The 16,381-nt window shown below is 48.6% G+C and overlaps 7 non-coding genes across 7 annotated transcripts; all 7 read left to right on the top strand.

Annotated features, from left to right (window-relative positions):
* The first annotated feature begins 502 nt into the window (after positions 1-502).
* On the top strand, positions 503-574 carry trnad-guc (transfer RNA aspartic acid (anticodon GUC)). Its single transcript has one exon. It is a non-coding gene; the product is annotated as a tRNA-Asp (tRNA).
* A 1,713-nt stretch (positions 575-2,287) lies between these two features.
* Positions 2,288-2,359, top strand: trnad-guc (transfer RNA aspartic acid (anticodon GUC)). Its single transcript has one exon. It is a non-coding gene; the product is annotated as a tRNA-Asp (tRNA).
* Positions 2,360-4,091: 1,732 nt separating this feature from the next.
* On the top strand, positions 4,092-4,163 carry trnad-guc (transfer RNA aspartic acid (anticodon GUC)). The gene has a single exon. It is a non-coding gene; the product is annotated as a tRNA-Asp (tRNA).
* Positions 4,164-5,895: 1,732 nt separating this feature from the next.
* trnad-guc (transfer RNA aspartic acid (anticodon GUC)) lies at positions 5,896-5,967 on the top strand. Its single transcript has one exon. It is a non-coding gene; the product is annotated as a tRNA-Asp (tRNA).
* A 1,732-nt stretch (positions 5,968-7,699) lies between these two features.
* Positions 7,700-7,771, top strand: trnad-guc (transfer RNA aspartic acid (anticodon GUC)). The gene has a single exon. It is a non-coding gene; the product is annotated as a tRNA-Asp (tRNA).
* Positions 7,772-9,484: 1,713 nt separating this feature from the next.
* On the top strand, positions 9,485-9,556 carry trnad-guc (transfer RNA aspartic acid (anticodon GUC)). The gene has a single exon. It is a non-coding gene; the product is annotated as a tRNA-Asp (tRNA).
* Positions 9,557-11,269: 1,713 nt separating this feature from the next.
* Positions 11,270-11,341, top strand: trnad-guc (transfer RNA aspartic acid (anticodon GUC)). Its single transcript has one exon. It is a non-coding gene; the product is annotated as a tRNA-Asp (tRNA).
* Positions 11,342-16,381: the final 5,040 nt, after the last annotated feature.

The raw sequence follows: 16,381 nt of genomic DNA, 5'->3' as shown, positions 1-16,381 counted from the left end.
GCATGGCTGAGAGATCTGATGCAGCGTACAGTAAAGTCACCCCACCGTCCTCCAGGAGCACTGCTCTCTGATGAGGAAGCGATTGATGGGTGGTAGTAGAACCTGAGGGGACGAGCTTGAAAAAGGGAAGCTTTCGTGCTGAGTCCATTTGGCAGTGGGAATTGAAGCCAGGCTGTTGGATTTGTGCTGTCGTACACAAATCAGTTTGTTAGAAGCAGGTAATGGGAGAGCGCGCGTGGATCAGCAGCAGACGAAGTTTAACGCAGACGGTAGGGCACAACGAAAAGGCTGTTTTACAGCAGCAGCAGCAGCAGCGGCGGCGGATTACTTCAAAGATAGATAGTCGAATAATAAAACATGAAAACAACAATAACTATTCTCTTAATCATCTCCACAGAGGTAGAAGATGATCTCAAGGAGAACTCAAATTGACAACAAAATCCAAATTTCACATAAGAACATTCTACCTAATACGGATGCGACAGAGTGCGCTGTCGCCCGATCCTCGGTAGTATAGTGGTTAGTATCCCCGCCTGTCACGCGGGAGACCGGGGTTTAATTCCCCGCCGGGGAGTCTGCGGCATTTTGAGAGGCCAGCTCCATATCTCAATGCAGGAGTGCCGGTTCCCATGGCCGAGCGGTCTGCTCTTGTCAACAAACAAAACCTACGATACTCTCAATTCTGTTCTCCCTGGCCAACTTGTCCTTTCATCTACCAAGGAGATGATCATTTGAGACTTCCTCCTTTTTCGGCGACAAATGAAAACTGCCGTCCTCAAGAAGGCTCACCGGACCAGAAACCTTGTCTGCTTTCTTCCCCTTCCCCCACCCCCACTCCAGATGCTGACTTGCTCCAGCAATTTCTGTTTCCTACTCTGATTTTGTTGTCACTTCGTCCCGTCAGTGGGCATATAACTCCCACGCAAACGGGGTGCAAATTAAAACCTTTAAGCAACCGGTAGCGACAAATGAATGTGAGCTTTCCCCCTCTCCCTCAGTCCAATCAAAAAGGGGTCAGACCCCTCAGAGTTTGGACCCGATCCTGCCATTAAGGTGATGCAACACCATCCCCAACACCCACAGTGGAAAGTCAAAGTCATCTGAGTGGCATCGTCTGCTCTTCTCGATAGAAGGACAAAGCCCAGTGGCTGGGTTAACATGAAGGTCAACACAGAGGCAAGCTTGAGAAAGCACGTGCAGGTACTCAACCGACACTGTTGGCATCATAGGAGCACCACAGTGTGGAAGCAGGCCATTCACACTGACCCTTCTGAAGAGAAACCCATGCAGATCCATGCTTGGTACTGAGGGATCCCAGCAAAAGTTCACCGGTTCCCAATGTTGGGGACGTCCAGAACCAGGGCTCACAGTCTCCGAACGAAGGGCAAGCGATTCAGGAAGAATTTTTCTCTCCGAGAGTGGTGAACCTGTGGACTTGTCTCCCACAGGAAGATGCGGCTATGCCGGTTTGTGAGATACACTCCAAGAGGGAGCCGGACGTAGACCTTGCAGCTAAAAGGATCCAGGGGTACGGAGAGGAAGCTGGAGTGCTTACTGAAATTACATGTTCAATCATGATCACATTGAACGGTGGTGATGTCTTGAAGGGCTGAATGGAACAAGTGAGGACTGCAGTTGCTGGAAATCAGAGTCTCGATCAGAGTGGCGCTGGAAACGCGAAGCAAGTCAGGCAGCATCCTGATTTTCCTGCTCCTCGGATTCTGCCTGACTTGAAGGGCTGAATGGCCTACTCCTGCACTTAATTTCTACGTTTCGATGTTAAATGCATGGCTGAGAGATCTGATGCAGCGTACAGTAAAGTCACCCCACCGTCCTCCAGGAGCACTGCTCTCTGATGAGGAAGCGATTGATGGGTGGTAGTAGAACCTGAGGGGACGAGCTTGAAAAAGGGAAGCTTTCGTGCTGAGTCCATTTGGCAGTGGGAATTGAAGCCAGGCTGTTGGATTTGTGCTGTCGTACACAAATCAGTTTGTTAGAAGCAGGTAATGGGAGAGCGCGCGTGGATCAGCAGCAGACGAAGTTTAACGCAGACGGTAGGGCACAACGAAAAGGCTGTTTTACAGCAGCAGCAGCAGCAGCGGCGGCGGATTACTTCAAAGATAGATAGTCGAATAATAAAACATGAAAACAACAATAACTATTCTCTTAATCATCTCCACAGAGGTAGAAGATGATCTCAAGGAGAACTCAAATTGACAACAAAATCCAAATTTCACATAAGAACATTCTACCTAATACGGATGCGACAGAGTGCGCTGTCGCCCAATCCTCGGTAGTATAGTGGTTAGTATCCCCGCCTGTCACGCGGGCGACCGGGGTTCAATTCCCCGCCGGGGAGTCTGCGGCATTTTGAGAGGCCAGCTCCATATCTCAATGCAGGAGTGCCGGTTCCCATGGCCGAGCGGTCTGCTCTTGTCAACAAACAAAACCTACGATACTCTCAATTCTGTTCTCCCTGGCCAACTTGTCCTTTCATCTACCAAGGAGATGATCATTTGAGACTTCCTCCTTTTTCGGCGACAAATGAAAACTGCCGTCCTCAAGAAGGCTCACCGGACCAGAAACCTTGTCTGCTTTCTTCCCCTTCCACCACCCCCACTCCAGATGCTGACTTGCTCCAGCAATTTCTGTTTCCCACTCTGATTTTGTTGTCACTTCGTCCCGTCAGTGGGCATATAACTCCCACGCAAACGGGGTGCAAATTAAAACCTTTAAGCAACCGGTAGCGACAAATGAATGTGAGCTTTCCCCCTCTCCCTCGCTCCAATCAAAAAGGGGTCAGACCCCTCAGAGTTTGGACCCGATCCTGCCATCAAGGTGATGCAACACCATCCCCTGCTGCTGGCAGACTGTACAACACCCACAGTGGAAAGTCAAAGTCATCTGAGTGGCATCGTCTGCTCTTCTCGATAGAAGGACAAAGCCCAGTGGCTGGGTTAACATGAAGGTCAACACAGAGGCAAGCTTGAGAAAGCACGTGCAGGTACTCAACCTACACTGTTGGCATCATAGGAGCACCACAGTGTGGAAGCAGGCCATTCACACTGACCCTTCTGAAGAGAAACCCATGCAGATCCATGCTTGGTACTGAGGGATCCCAGCAAAAGTTCACCGGTTCCCAATGTTGGGGACGTCCAGAACCAGGGCTCACAGTCTCCGAACGAAGGGCAAGCGATTCAGGAAGAATTTTTCTCTCCGAGAGTGGTGAACCTGTGGACTTGTCTCCCACAGGAAGATGCGGCTATGCCGGTTTGTGAGATACACTCCAAGAGGGAGCCGGACGTAGACCTTGCAGCTAAAAGGATCCAGGGGTACGGAGAGGAAGCTGGAGTGCTTACTGAAATTACATGTTCAATCATGATCACATTGAACGGTGGTGATGTCTTGAAGGGCTGAATGGAACAAGTGAGGACTGCAGTTGCTGGAAATCAGAGTCTCGATCAGAGTGGCGCTGGAAACGCGAAGCAAGTCAGGCAGCATCCTGATTTTCCTGCTCCTCGGATTCTGCCTGACTTGAAGGGCTGAATGGCCCACTCCTGCACTTAATTTCTATGTTTCGATGTTAAATGCATGGCTGAGAGATCTGATGCAGCGTACAGTAAAGTCACCCCACCGTCCTCCAGGAGCACTGCTCTCTGATGAGGAAGCGATTGATGGGTGGTAGTAGAACCTGAGGGGACGAGCTTGAAAAAGGGAAGCTTTCGTGCTGAGTCCATTTGGCAGTGGGAATTGAAGCCAGGCTGTTGGATTTGTGCTGTCGTACACAAATCAGTTTGTTAGAAGCAGGTAATGGGAGAGCGCGCGTGGATCAGCAGCAGACGAAGTTTAACGCAGACGGTAGGGCACAACGAAAAGGCTGTTTTACAGCAGCAGCAGCAGCAGCGGCGGCGGATTACTTCAAAGATAGATAGTCGAATAATAAAACATGAAAACAACAATAACTATTCTCTTAATCATCTCCACAGAGGTAGAAGATGATCTCAAGGAGAACTCAAATTGACAACAAAATCCAAATTTCACATAAGAACATTCTACCTAATACGGATGCGACAGAGTGCGCTGTCGCCCGATCCTCGGTAGTATAGTGGTTAGTATCCCCGCCTGTCACGCGGGAGACCGGGGTTCAATTCCCCGCCGGGGAGTCTGCGGCATTTTGAGAGGCCAGCTCCATAGCTCAATGCAGGAGTGCCGGTTCCCAGGGCCGAGCGGTCTGCTCTTGTCAACAAACAAAACCTACGATACTCTCAATTCTGCTCTCCCAGGCCAACTTGTCCTTTCATCTTCCAAGGAGATGATCATTTGAGACTTCCTCCTTTTTCGGCGACAAATGAAAACTGCCGTCCTCAAGAAGGCTCACCGGACCAGAAACCTTGTCTGCTTTCTTCCCCTTCCACCACCCCCACTCCAGATGCTGACTTGCTCCAGCAATTTCTGTTTCCCACTCTGATTTTGTTGTCACTTCGTCCCGTCAGTGGGCATATAACTCCCACGCAAACGGGGTGCAAATTAAAACCTTTAAGCAACCGGTAGCGACAAATGAATGTGAGCTTTCCCCCTCTCCCTCGCTCCAATCAAAAAGGGGTCAGACCCCTCAGAGTTTGGACCCGATCCTGCCATCAAGGTGATGCAACACCATCCCCTGCTGCTGGCAGACTGTACAACACCCACAGTGGAAAGTCAAAGTCATCTGAGTGGCATCGTCTGCTCTTCTCGATAGAAGGACAAAGCCCAGTGGCTGGGTTAACATGAAGGTCAACACAGAGGCAAGCTTGAGAAAGCACGTGCAGGTACTCAACCTACACTGTTGGCATCATAGGAGCACCACAGTGTGGAAGCAGGCCATTCACACTGACCCTTCTGAAGAGAAACCCATGCAGATCCATGCTTGGTACTGAGGGATCCCAGCAAAAGTTCACCGGTTCCCAATGTTGGGGACGTCCAGAACCAGGGCTCACAGTCTCCGAACGAAGGGCAAGCGATTCAGGAAGAATTTTTCTCTCCGAGAGTGGTGAACCTGTGGACTTGTCTCCCACAGGAAGATGCGGCTATGCCGGTTTGTGAGATACACTCCAAGAGGGAGCCGGACGTAGACCTTGCAGCTAAAAGGATCCAGGGGTACGGAGAGGAAGCTGGAGTGCTTACTGAAATTACATGTTCAATCATGATCACATTGAACGGTGGTGATGTCTTGAAGGGCTGAATGGAACAAGTGAGGACTGCAGTTGCTGGAAATCAGAGTCTCGATCAGAGTGGCGCTGGAAACGCGAAGCAAGTCAGGCAGCATCCTGATTTTCCTGCTCCTCGGATTCTGCCTGACTTGAAGGGCTGAATGGCCCACTCCTGCACTTAATTTCTATGTTTCGATGTTAAATGCATGGCTGAGAGATCTGATGCAGCGTACAGTAAAGTCACCCCACCGTCCTCCAGGAGCACTGCTCTCTGATGAGGAAGCGATTGATGGGTGGTAGTAGAACCTGAGGGGACGAGCTTGAAAAAGGGAAGCTTTCGTGCTGAGTCCATTTGGCAGTGGGAATTGAAGCCAGGCTGTTGGATTTGTGCTGTCGTACACAAATCAGTTTGTTAGAAGCAGGTAATGGGAGAGCGCGCGTGGATCAGCAGCAGACGAAGTTTAACGCAGACGGTAGGGCACAACGAAAAGGCTGTTTTACAGCAGCAGCAGCAGCAGCGGCGGCGGATTACTTCAAAGATAGATAGTCGAATAATAAAACATGAAAACAACAATAACTATTCTCTTAATCATCTCCACAGAGGTAGAAGATGATCTCAAGGAGAACTCAAATTGACAACAAAATCCAAATTTCACATAAGAACATTCTACCTAATACGGATGCGACAGAGTGCGCTGTCGCCCGATCCTCGGTAGTATAGTGGTTAGTATCCCCGCCTGTCACGCGGGAGACCGGGGTTCAATTCCCCGCCGGGGAGTCTGCGGCATTTTGAGAGGCCAGCTCCATAGCTCAATGCAGGAGTGCCGGTTCCCAGGGCCGAGCGGTCTGCTCTTGTCAACAAACAAAACCTACGATACTCTCAATTCTGCTCTCCCAGGCCAACTTGTCCTTTCATCTACCAAGGAGATGATCATTTGAGACTTCCTCCTTTTTCGGCGACAAATGAAAACTGCCGTCCTCAAGAAGGCTCACCGGACCAGAAACCTTGTCTGCTTTCTTCTCCTTCCACCACCCCCACTCCAGATGCTGACTTGCTCCAGCAATTTCTGTTTCCCACTCTGATTTTGTTGTCACTTCGTCCCGTCAGTGGGCATATAACTCCCACGCAAACGGGGTGCAAATTAAAACCTTTAAGCAACCGGTAGCGACAAATGAATGTGAGCTTTCCCCCTCTCCCTCGCTCCAATCAAAAAGGGGTCAGACCCCTCAGAGTTTGGACCCGATCCTGCCATTAAGGTGATGCAACACCATCCCCGGCTGCTGGCAGACTGTACAAAACCCACAGTGGAAAGTCAAAGTCATCTGAGTGGCATCGTCTGCTCTTCTCGATAGAAGGACAAAGCCCAGTGGCTGGGTTAACATGAAGGTCAACACAGAGGCAAGCTTGAGAAAGCACGTGCAGGTACTCAACCTACACTGTTGGCATCATAGGAGCACCACAGTGTGGAAGCAGGCCATTCACACTGACCCTTCTGAAGAGAAACCCATGCAGATCCATGCTTGGTACTGAGGGATCCCAGCAAACGTTCACCGGTTCCCAATGTTGGGGACGTCCAGAACCAGGGCTCACAGTCTCCGAACGAAGGGCAAGCGATTCAGGAAGAATTTTTCTCTCCGAGAGTGGTGAACCTGTGGACTTGTCTCCCACAGGAAGATGCGGCTATGCCGGTTTGTGAGATACACTCCAAGAGGGAGCCGGACGTAGACCTTGCAGCTAAAAGGATCCAGGGGTACGGAGAGGAAGCTGGAGTGCTTACTGAAATTACATGTTCAATCATGATCACATTGAACGGTGGTGATGTCTTGAAGGGCTGAATGGAACAAGTGAGGACTGCAGTTGCTGGAAATCAGAGTCTCGATCAGAGTGGCGCTGGAAACGCGAAGCAAGTCAGGCAGCATCCTGATTTTCCTGCTCCTCGGATTCTGCCTGACTTGAAGGGCTGAATGGCCTACTCCTGCACTTAATTTCTACGTTTCGATGTTAAATGCATGGCTGAGAGATCTGATGCAGCGTACAGTAAAGTCACCCCACCGTCCTCCAGGAGCACTGCTCTCTGATGAGGAAGCGATTGATGGGTGGTAGTAGAACCTGAGGGGACGAGCTTGAAAAAGGGAAGCTTTCGTGCTGAGTCCATTTGGCAGTGGGAATTGAAGCCAGGCTGTTGGATTTGTGCTGTCGTACACAAATCAGTTTGTTAGAAGCAGGTAATGGGAGAGCGCGCGTGGATCAGCAGCAGACGAAGTTTAACGCAGACGGTAGGGCACAACGAAAAGGCTGTTTTACAGCAGCAGCAGCAGCAGCGGCGGCGGATTACTTCAAAGATAGATAGTCGAATAATAAAACATGAAAACAACAATAACTATTCTCTTAATCATCTCCACAGAGGTAGAAGATGATCTCAAGGAGAACTCAAATTGACAACAAAATCCAAATTTCACATAAGAACATTCTACCTAATACGGATGCGACAGAGTGCGCTGTCGCCCGATCCTCGGTAGTATAGTGGTTAGTATCCCCGCCTGTCACGCGGGAGACCGGGGTTTAATTCCCCGCCGGGGAGTCTGCGGCATTTTGAGAGGCCAGCTCCATATCTCAATGCAGGAGTGCCGGTTCCCATGGCCGAGCGGTCTGCTCTTGTCAACAAACAAAACCTACGATACTCTCAATTCTGTTCTCCCTGGCCAACTTGTCCTTTCATCTACCAAGGAGATGATCATTTGAGACTTCCTCCTTTTTCGGCGACAAATGAAAACTGCCGTCCTCAAGAAGGCTCACCGGACCAGAAACCTTGTCTGCTTTCTTCCCCTTCCCCCACCCCCACTCCAGATGCTGACTTGCTCCAGCAATTTCTGTTTCCCACTCTGATTTTGTTGTCACTTCGTCCCGTCAGTGGGCATATAACTTCCACGCAAACGGGGTGCAAATTAAAACCTTTAAGCAACCGGTAGCGACAAATGAATGTGAGCTTTCCCCCTCTCCCTCAGTCCAATCAAAAAGGGGTCAGACCCCTCAGAGTTTGGACCCGATCCTGCCATTAAGGTGATGCAACACCATCCCCAACACCCACAGTGGAAAGTCAAAGTCATCTGAGTGGCATCGTCTGCTCTTCTCGATAGAAGGACAAAGCCCAGTGGCTGGGTTAACATGAAGGTCAACACAGAGGCAAGCTTGAGAAAGCACGTGCAGGTACTCAACCTACACTGTTGGCATCATAGGAGCACCACAGTGTGGAAGCAGGCCATTCACACTGACCCTTCTGAAGAGAAACCCATGCAGATCCATGCTTGGTACTGAGGGATCCCAGCAAAAGTTCACCGGTTCCCAATGTTGGGGACGTCCAGAACCAGGGCTCACAGTCTCCGAACGAAGGGCAAGCGATTCAGGAAGAATTTTTCTCTCCGAGAGTGGTGAACCTGTGGACTTGTCTCCCACAGGAAGATGCGGCTATGCCGGTTTGTGAGATACACTCCAAGAGGGAGCCGGACGTAGACCTTGCAGCTAAAAGGATCCAGGGGTACGGAGAGGAAGCTGGAGTGCTTACTGAAATTACATGTTCAATCATGATCACATTGAACGGTGGTGATGTCTTGAAGGGCTGAATGGAACAAGTGAGGACTGCAGTTGCTGGAAATCAGAGTCTCGATCAGAGTGGCGCTGGAAACGCGAAGCAAGTCAGGCAGCATCCTGATTTTCCTGCTCCTCGGATTCTGCCTGACTTGAAGGGCTGAATGGCCTACTCCTGCACTTAATTTCTATGTTTCGATGTTAAATGCATGGCTGAGAGATCTGATGCAGCGTACAGTAAAGTCACCCCACCGTCCTCCAGGAGCACTGCTCTCTGATGAGGAAGCGATTGATGGGTGGTAGTAGAACCTGAGGGGACGAGCTTGAAAAAGGGAAGCTTTCGTGCTGAGTCCATTTGGCAGTGGGAATTGAAGCCAGGCTGTTGGATTTGTGCTGTCGTACACAAATCAGTTTGTTAGAAGCAGGTAATGGGAGAGCGCGCGTGGATCAGCAGCAGACGAAGTTTAACGCAGACGGTAGGGCACAACGAAAAGGCTGTTTTACAGCAGCAGCAGCAGCAGCGGCGGCGGATTACTTCAAAGATAGATAGTCGAATAATAAAACATGAAAACAACAATAACTATTCTCTTAATCATCTCCACAGAGGTAGAAGATGATCTCAAGGAGAACTCAAATTGACAACAAAATCCAAATTTCACATAAGAACATTCTACCTAATAAGGATGCGACAGAGTGCGCTGTCGCCCGATCCTCGGTAGTATAGTGGTTAGTATCCCCGCCTGTCACGCGGGAGACCGGGGTTCAATTCCCCGCCGGGGAGTCTGCGGCATTTTGAGAGGCCAGCTCCATATCTCAATGCAGGAGTGCCGGTTCCCAGGGCCGAGCGGTCTGCTCTTGTCAACAAACAAAACCTACGATACTCTCAATTCTGTTCTCCCTGGCCAACTTGTCCTTTCATCTACCAAGGAGATGATCATTTGAGACTTCCTCCTTTTTCGGCGACAAATGAAAACTGCCGTCCTCAAGAAGGCTCACCGGACCAGAAACCTTGTCTGCTTTCTTCTCCTTCCACCACCCCCACTCCAGATGCTGACTTGCTCCAGCAATTTCTGTTTCCCACTCTGATTTTGTTGTCACTTCGTCCCGTCAGTGGGCATATAACTCCCACGCAAACGGGGTGCAAATTAAAACCTTTAAGCAACCGGTAGCGACAAATGAATGTGAGCTTTCCCCCTCTCCCTCGCTCCAATCAAAAAGGGGTCAGACCCCTCAGAGTTTGGACCCGATCCTGCCATTAAGGTGATGCAACACCATCCCCAACACCCACAGTGGAAAGTCAAAGTCATCTGAGTGGCATCGTCTGCTCTTCTCGATAGAAGGACAAAGCCCAGTGGCTGGGTTAACATGAAGGTCAACACAGAGGCAAGCTTGAGAAAGCACGTGCAGGTACTCAACCGACACTGTTGGCATCATAGGAGCACCACAGTGTGGAAGCAGGCCATTCACACTGACCCTTCTGAAGAGAAACCCATGCAGATCCATGCTTGGTACTGAGGGATCCCAGCAAAAGTTCACCGGTTCCCAATGTTGGGGACGTCCAGAACCAGGGCTCACAGTCTCCGAACGAAGGGCAAGCGATTCAGGAAGAATTTTTCTCTCCGAGAGTGGTGAACCTGTGGACTTGTCTCCCACAGGAAGATGCGGCTATGCCGGTTTGTGAGATACACTCCAAGAGGGAGCCGGACGTAGACCTTGCAGCTAAAAGGATCCAGGGGTACGGAGAGGAAGCTGGAGTGCTTACTGAAATTACATGTTCAATCATGATCACATTGAACGGTGGTGATGTCTTGAAGGGCTGAATGGAACAAGTGAGGACTGCAGTTGCTGGAAATCAGAGTCTCGATCAGAGTGGCGCTGGAAACGCGAAGCAAGTCAGGCAGCATCCTGATTTTCCTGCTCCTCGGATTCTGCCTGACTTGAAGGGCTGAATGGCCTACTCCTGCACTTAATTTCTATGTTTCGATGTTAAATGCATGCCTGAGAGATCTGATGCAGCGTACAGTAAAGTCACCCCACCGTCCTCCAGGAGCACTGCTCTCTGATGAGGAAGCGATTGATGGGTGGTAGTAGAACCTGAGGGGACGAGCTTGAAAAAGGGAAGCTTTCGTGCTGAGTCCATTTGGCAGTGGGAATTGAAGCCAGGCTGTTGGATTTGTGCTGTCGTACACAAATCAGTTTGTTAGAAGCAGGTAATGGGAGAGCGCGCGTGGATCAGCAGCAGACGAAGTTTAACGCAGACGGTAGGGCACAACGAAAAGGCTGTTTTACAGCAGCAGCAGCAGCAGCAGCGGCGGATTACTTCAAAGATAGATAGTCGAATAATAAAACATGAAAACAACAATAACTATTCTCTTAATCATCTCCACAGAGGTAGAAGATGATCTCAAGGAGAACTTAAATTGACAACAAAATCCAAATTTCACATAAGAACATTCTACCTAATACGGATGCGACAGAGTGCGCTGTCGCCCGATCCTCGGTAGTATAGTGGTTAGTATCCTCGCCTGTCACGCGGGAGACCGGGGTTCAATTCCCCGCCGGGGAGTCTGCGGCATTTTGAGAGGCCAGCTCCACATGTCAATGCAGGAGTGCCGGTTCCCAGGTCCGAGCGGTCTGCTCTTGTCAACAAACAAAACCTACGATACTCTCAATTCTGTTCTCCCTGGCCAACTTGTCCTTTCATCTACCACGGAGATGATCATTTGAGACTTCCTCCTTTTTCGGCGACAAATGAAACCTGCCGTCCTCAAGAAGGCTCACCGGACCAGAAACCTTGTCTGCTTTCTTCTCCTTCCCCCACCCCCACTCCAGATGCTGACTTGCTCCAGCAATTTCTGTTTCCCACTCTGATTTTGTTGTCACTTCGTCCCGTCAGTGGGCATATAACTCCCACGCAAATGGGAGTGTCTCGTACCTTTTCCGAAAATGTTCAGTGCCCGGTGGCTGCACTCTCTTGCAAGAACACCCCTGGTTGGTAAGAGCTAGTTGGAGGTGAACTTGCCTCTTTCATTCTCACTGCCTGTTTCTCATACCACTTCTAAAACAAAAGGCAGCTATTTCAATGATTTGGTATAAATTAACAAATGTGCTTTCATTAGTTAATGAATTAACAAAACATTATTATAAACAACTTGCTCTCCAATTACAATACCGTCGAGGCACTTCTAACAATGTCGCTGACTGCGATTCCTGATTTAGATTGTCAATGCTGTCAGGTTGCAAAGTGTAGATGTGTGACACTTTCTTTCAAAGATTGTGCATTAAGGCAGAAAGTAATGGCTTTTCTCCCCCTCTTGTAATACTAACAAAGTACATCTCTTTGTAAAATGTCTCTAAAAACTTTGAGCTAAAATCCTCAAGGCTACTGGCATCTGCCATGTAGGAAAGTGGAGAGCTAAAGTGGATTGAACATCAGTGAGTATCAACAGCCCGCTGTCACAGGAACAAACCTCTTTGATTTGCTTATTACGAGCCTTTTCAAAGTTTGGGAGAAGATTTGTAGCTCGGGTGCTCGTTGTTGTGGTTCTGTTCGCCGAGCTGGGAATTTGTGTTGCAGACGTTTCGTCCCCTGTCTAGGTGACATCCTCAGTGCTTGGGAGCCTCCTGTGAAGCGCTTCTGTGATCTTTCCTCCGGCATTTATAGTGGCCTGTCTCTGCCGCTTCCGGTTGTCAGTTCGAGCTGTCCGCTGTAGTGGCCGGTATATTGGGTCCAGGTCGATGTGTTTGTTGATAGAGTCTGTGGATCGACCTGGACCCAATATACCGGCCACTACAGCGGACAGCTCGAACTGACAACCGGAAGCGGCAGAGACAGGCCACTATAAATGCCGGAGGAAACATCACAGAAGCGCTTCACAGGAGGCCCCCAAGCACTGAGGATGTCACCTAGACAGGGGATGAAACGTCTGCAACACAAATTCCCAGCTCGGCGAACAGAACCACAACAACAAGCCTTTTGTAATAAGCCCTGTATCTACTTTGCAGGTAGCACAACCGGATGCAGAAGGAGCAGCAGAAAGATCAAAGGCCTGGTCACGAGATAGAGACAGAGTGGGAATCCACAGCCTGAGCTCATCCACTCCAGCTGTCTCTTTTTATTATTTTCTGTGTGTGTGGTGGGGGAGGGGGGGCTTCACATTGTAGTAGAAGATTCCCTACAGTGTGGAAACAGGCCCTTTGGCCCAACAAGTTCACATTGACCCTCCAAAGAGTACCTATCCCCTCACATTGACCCCTGATTCATGCACCTCACCTTTACGTCCCTGAACACCATGGGAAATCTGGTCTGGCCAATTCACCTGAACCTGCACATCTTTGGAGTGTGGGAGGAAACCAGAGCACCCAGAGGAAGCCCACGTAAACACTGGGAGAATGCAAACTCCACACAGACAGTCACCCAAGGCGGACTTAAATCCAGATCCCTGGCACCCTGAGTGTTAATCATTGAGCCGCCATGCCACTCCTGAGCTACTGAGCCACCATGCCACTCCTGAGCTACTGTACCACCCCTGAGCTACTGTGTCACCCCTGAGCCACCGTGCCACTCCTGAGCTACTGTCCCACCCCTGAGCCACTGTGCCACCCATGACCCACTGTACCACCCCTGACCCACTGTACCACCCAAAGGTTTTTTTGCCCTTCAGTTTTTTTACCCTTCAGTTTTTTTGCCCTTGGTGGATTCAGGCTCTTGGCCTCAGCCTTGGCCCAATGTGACAGCCTCTCAGCCCGTCCTGTGTTGCAGTTTGTTTCTCAGCCTGACAGAGACCTCTGGCCTCGAAATGATTCAAGAATGGTTTGATGGCAGTGAGAACCTTGATGTGAACCCTGGCATGGTCTGGAGTCAAGGCCAGGTGTGGACTGGATGCTCAGTGCCGGGGTAGACGGACTGCTATTTCCAGCTTGGTGTTTCTTTATTTTTCTAATTCATTCCCATGATCTGAAAGGCTGGACATTTTATTTCTTTATGCTTCTAAATCTTTTCCCCTGAGAATTTGTACTTCAGAATCTGTAGCTAAGTGGCAGCGTAAGTGGCAACTTGTAAATTTTTCACTGCTCTCTGCATTTAGTACATCTTGACAATGGAGCTCATTCTAAATCGAGTGGCCTGTTAATCCCGAGACTCAGGAAATGTCCCAGAGAGCCGCGTTCGAATCCTGCCACTGAGGGTTGAGAGTTCAATAAAAATCTGGAATTAAGAATCTAATGATGGCCAGGCATCCATTATTGATTGTCAGGAAAACCCATCTGATTCACTCACTTCCTTTAGGGGAGGAAACTGCTGCTCTTACCCGGTCTGGTCAACAAGTGACTCCAGACCCACAGCAATGACTCGGACCTGCAATCTGGGGACATAAATGCTGGCCGAGCCAGCCATGTCCTCATCCCGAGAATGAATTCCAAAAAGAAACTGCTTCAGAAGTCGGGCTATAACACCTGGACTTTAGCAAGCCTGCACCCTTTTCTGATGAGACGCTAGAGAATCTGGGTATCAGGTGTCGTGGAGAAAATGCAGATAATCTCCAGGAGACGTGGAGAATTCTTCAAGAAGTAGGTCTTTATTGGCAAAGAAAAACCCGTGGCAACTGGAAACCAAATTCTTGATTGCTCTTTCTCCCTCTTTGTTATCATGTTTTTGTTAGCTCATTAGCATGCCCAACTGTGTTCGTCAGAGTTATCTCTCTCCAGATATATCCTAAACCAATGATGTTACTTCCTGTTATCACTCTACTTCTGCCACTATGGTTTTTTTTCCCAACATTCTAGATTAGATTAGATTACCTACACTGTGGAAACAGGTCCTTCAGCCCAACTAGTCCACATCGAACCTGCAAAGAGCAACCCAACTAGACCCACGCCCCTACATTCATCCCTGATTAAGCACCTAAGCCTACAGGCAATTTAGCATGGCCAATTTACCTAGCCTGCACATCGTTGGACTGTAGGACAAAACCAGTGCATCTGGAGGAAACCCATGCAGATGCAGGTAGAATGTGCAAATGGCACATGGACAAGATTCGAACGTGGGTCACCGGAGCTGTGAGGCAGCAATGCGAACTACTGAACCACTGTACCACCCTAACAACTTTTTTCTAATGTCACGATTAGATATTTTACTACCACCTCTGCCACAATGGTCTTCTCTCCCAGGCTGACCCTGCTAACTACTTATTAAATATTTATTGTCATGTCCTAAATATTTATTGTCCCAACCTGCCATGATGGTTTTTAGCAGACGAGGCTGACTTTACTAATTGTTGTTATCTCAGTCTGCCATAGTGACCTTTCAGCCCCAGTCTGACTCTGCTCGTTGGTGTAGCAACATTCCACTATTCGTTGGGGCAAACATTTTCACATTGCGTGCAAAAAAAATGATGTTTGTGGTTTAAAAATTCAAGGAAATCAGCTGCAAGTGACTCAGTTTTAAAAGAAAGACCAATGTCTTTCTTTTTTTACTTGCTGTTTGGATATTGGCTTTGCCAACTTTAATAGCCCATCTCTAATTGCCCTAGAGAAAGGTGATGCTGAGCTGCTTTCCTGAATTGCTGCAGACCAGTGTGAATGGAAGGACTATGGGGTTCAGACTCTGTAACTGTGGCCAATCGAGAATAGCAGGTGGGTGGGCAATTGAGAGCAGAACCACAGGAATTGTTTGTAATTGCTCACCATTAGGTCTTGGAGTGATAATCTTTGCCTCAGATCACATAAATGTGAGGAGGGGGAAGGGTGTTGTGGTTTGAATGTGGAATACATTCACCATAAGAACACAAGAACTAGGAATAGGTGTGGACATTGCAGAGTTTTCTACCTGTTCCATCACTTAATACGATTATGTCCCACCATTTGATTCAATCATGGCTGATCTTGTCTTCTGCTCCAATTTATTGCCCACTCTCCATAATCCATCAACACATAACTAATTTTAAAAATCCATTGTGAGAGAGGTGGGTGGTTATGAGTGTCTGTAAGAGAGCATACCACTTTTCACTCAGACACATACACATATTAGGTGCACACATACATATAGAAGTTAGTGGTGTGAATTTGTACTTGCAGAATTACATTTTACTTTGCTCAAAAACTGCATGACTCCGTGTAAGATTCTGTAAATCTGTTTTTAGATTAGAATCAGTCTGACCATTGTGGCACAGACAGTCTCACACAGGGCACCTCATGCCCTCAATACATTCTCCAGACCGACATGACACCAATTGTTCACTTGAGAATGTAACTTTTAAAAAGTTTTGTCGTTTTATATATGAAAGAACTGAAACCAACATGATCATTCTAAAAGATGAGAGATTTAACAAACAATCCAGGTCATTTTCAATATATAATTTCAATTACATCACACTGTAAACTTTTGCTAAAATTCTGTGTCTCACAAACTTATACTCCACAACCACCAGATGAAGGAACAGCGCTCCAAAGCTAGTGCTTCCAAATAAAACTGTTGGGCTGTAACCTGGTGTTGTGCGATTTGTACACCCCAGTCCAACTCCAGCACCTCCAAGTCACCTTTGCCACTCATACCTTCCCATCACTGGCTAGTTGACATCTATTTGGCCTCTGAATTAACATTAATTGT

The sequence above is a fragment of the Chiloscyllium punctatum genome, chromosome 30 (assembly GCF_047496795.1).
Source record: "Chiloscyllium punctatum isolate Juve2018m chromosome 30, sChiPun1.3, whole genome shotgun sequence".
NCBI lineage: Eukaryota > Metazoa > Chordata > Chondrichthyes > Orectolobiformes > Hemiscylliidae > Chiloscyllium > Chiloscyllium punctatum.
This window is presented reverse-complemented; position numbering and strand designations above follow the sequence as displayed.